At 43.2% G+C, this 2848-nt stretch overlaps 1 pseudogene; it reads left to right on the top strand.

Annotated features, from left to right (window-relative positions):
* The first annotated feature begins 1386 nt into the window (after positions 1–1386).
* LOC107129439 (uncharacterized protein C11orf98-like) lies at positions 1387–2467 on the top strand (annotated as a pseudogene).
* The last annotated feature ends 381 nt before the right edge of the window (positions 2468–2848 follow it).

The raw sequence follows: 2848 nt of genomic DNA, 5'->3' as shown, positions 1-2848 counted from the left end.
AGATGTGTGGGCTCTGTTTTCTATTTCTTTGGTCTATATGTCTGCTTTTATGACAGTATGGGTTGTTTTGATTATTATAGCTTTTTGGTACATTTTCAAGTCAGGTAGTGTGATGCCTCCAGCTTTGTTTTGCTAAAAATTGCTTTGACTATTTGAGGTCTTTTGTTTTTCTATACAAACTTCAGGGTTGTTCTTTTCTATTTCTGTGAAAAATGTCATTTCAATTTTGACAGGGATTGCATTGAATCTGTAGATCACTGGGTAATATGGACAATTTAACAATGTTAATTCCTCCAATCCATGAACACTGTATATATTTTCATTTGTTTTTCTCTTAAGTTTATTTCATCAATGTTTTATAGTATTCAGTGTATGGATCTCTCATATACTGAATGTATTTAGTTAATTGTATTCTAGGTTAAATGTATTTCTAAGTTTTTCATTAATGCTATGACAAATAGGATTGTTTTCTTGATTTATTTTGTGAATAGTTTGTTGCTAGTGTATAGCAATGATACTAATTTTAATATGTTAATTTTGTATCCTGCAACTTATCCTGAAATCAGAGCCAGTCAAGGACATTACAAAAAAAGAATTACAGGCCAAAATCTCTGGTGAACACACATGTAAAAATCCTCAACAAAATACTAGCAAACTGAATTCAATAAGACATTAATAGGGTTATTCACCAAGTTTCTCACTTGATTTTGTGCTGCTGTAACAGAATATCTGAAACGGGGTAATTTATAATGAACAGAAATTTATTGGCTCACAGTTCAGAAGGCTGAGAAGTCCAAGATCAAGGGGCTGACATCTGACAGGGGTCTTTTTTGCTGCATCTTTTTGTGACAAAAGGGCAAAGAAAGGGCAAGAAGGCTGGGCGTGGTGGCTCACATCTGTAATCCCAGCACTTTGGGAGGCCGAGGCGGGCAGGCCACCTGAGGTCAGGAGTTCGAGACCAGCTGGGCAACCTGGTGAAACCCCATCTCTACTAAAATACAAAAATTAGCTGGGTGTGATGGTATGTGCCTGTAATCCCAGCTACTGCAAAGGCTGAGGCAGGAGAAACGCTTGAGCCTGGGAGATGGAAGTTCAGTGAGCCGAGAGAGCACCACTGCACTCCAGCCTGCGTGACAGAGCTAGACTCCATCTCCAAAAAAAAAAAAGGCAAGAGATTGAACTTGCAGCTTCAAGCCCCTTTATAATCAACCTTAATCCAAGTAAGTGTGGAGCCCTTACTTATAGACTAAACATCTTCTGTTAGGTTCTACCTTTCAACACTATTAGATTGGAAATTAAGTTTCTAACAAATGCTTTTAATTAATTTATTTATTTTTGAGAGAGGATCTTACTCTGTTATCCAGGCTGCAGTACAGTGGTACGATCATGGTTCACTGCAACCTCAATCTCCCAGACTCAACTGATCGTCTTACCTCAGCCTCCCCAGTAGCTGGGACTACAAGTGTACACCACCATGCCCAGCTAATTTTTTGTTATGATTACCTTTTTTTTTGGTAGAGACAGAGGCTCACCATGTTACTCAGGCTGGTCTTGAACCCCTGGGCTAAAGCAATCCTCCCACCTTGGCCTCCCAAAATGTTGAGATTACAGGTGTAAGCAACGGTGCCCAGGCCACACATGCTTTTCTGAGGACACATTCAAACCATAGCATTTTTTTTTTGGCCCCTGGGCCCCAAAATTCATGTCTTTCTCACAAAATACATACATTTCATCTAATAGCCCCCCAAAGTCTTAAATCATTTCAGCATCAACTCGAAAGTCCAAAGCCCAGAGTCTCATCTAAATCAGATACAGGCGAAAGTCAAGGCAGGATGGCAAGGAGGCAATTTCCTTCAGGCATGAGCCTGTGGAATCAAGCAAGTTATGTGCTTCCAAAATACAGTGGTGGGACAGGCATGGCATAGACATTCCCGAGGCCAGATAGGTAGTCAAGGAAGTAACCATGTCTTTGGGACTCAGTGACTGCACCATCAACACAACAAGCCCCACAACCGTGTCCTCGGGACGTGAAAACCACCCCAACACAACAAACCCCAGGCGGAAGTACGCACCGCCTATTGGAGTCGCAGAGCGACCGTGGGGAATCTCGGGGGAAAAATCAACTGGCGTCGAACCCAGCTGAAGAAAAAGCTGTTCAGCGCAGGCGGGTGTTGAACCGCAAGCAGCGTATGAGGCACTGGGAGTTCGGGGCTGTGACAGACCAAGCGCTGATCATGCGGCACCACCTCAAGAAGCGGGCATCCAGTGCACGTGCCAACCTTACTCTGTAGGGGAAGAAGCCTGGAAAACTCCTCCAGCAGACCTGGCTTGCCCAGAAAGAGAAGGCAGCCATGGAGGTGGAAGCCCCTCAAAGTCAGCCAGGACTATCGAACCACAGCTCAAAATGCAAAAGAAGACAAAAGCCCCCCAGGATGTAGAAATGACGGACTTTGAAGATGAGAATTAAACCTCTTCCACTTCCACTAGAAGATTCTCAACTGGAGCCAAAAGGACTCAGTGGTTGTTTCAGAGCACGTTGGCAAAAGCAGTGCCCCTTTTCACTCTCCATATTTCCTCCTTCCTAATGGCCTACTGACCTCCCCTGGAGGGATGTCTTTGGGAGGGAAGAGGGTACAGAAGAAAGATTGGAAAAGGGCCTCTCTAGCAATCAACTCCATTTGTAATAAAACCCTAGCACTCTGGAAAACAAACAAACAAACAGCACTCGCTACTGGCTTCATAGTCAAGAGCAGAACTATCCTCAGTAGGAATTTTTCTTTTTTCTCTTCTTTCTTTCTTTTTTTTTTTTTTTCTGAGATGGAGTCTTGCTCTGTCGCTTAGGCTGGAG

Source organism: Macaca fascicularis, chromosome 4 (assembly GCF_037993035.2).
Source record: "Macaca fascicularis isolate 582-1 chromosome 4, T2T-MFA8v1.1".
Lineage (NCBI taxonomy): Eukaryota > Metazoa > Chordata > Mammalia > Primates > Cercopithecidae > Macaca > Macaca fascicularis.
This window is presented reverse-complemented; position numbering and strand designations above follow the sequence as displayed.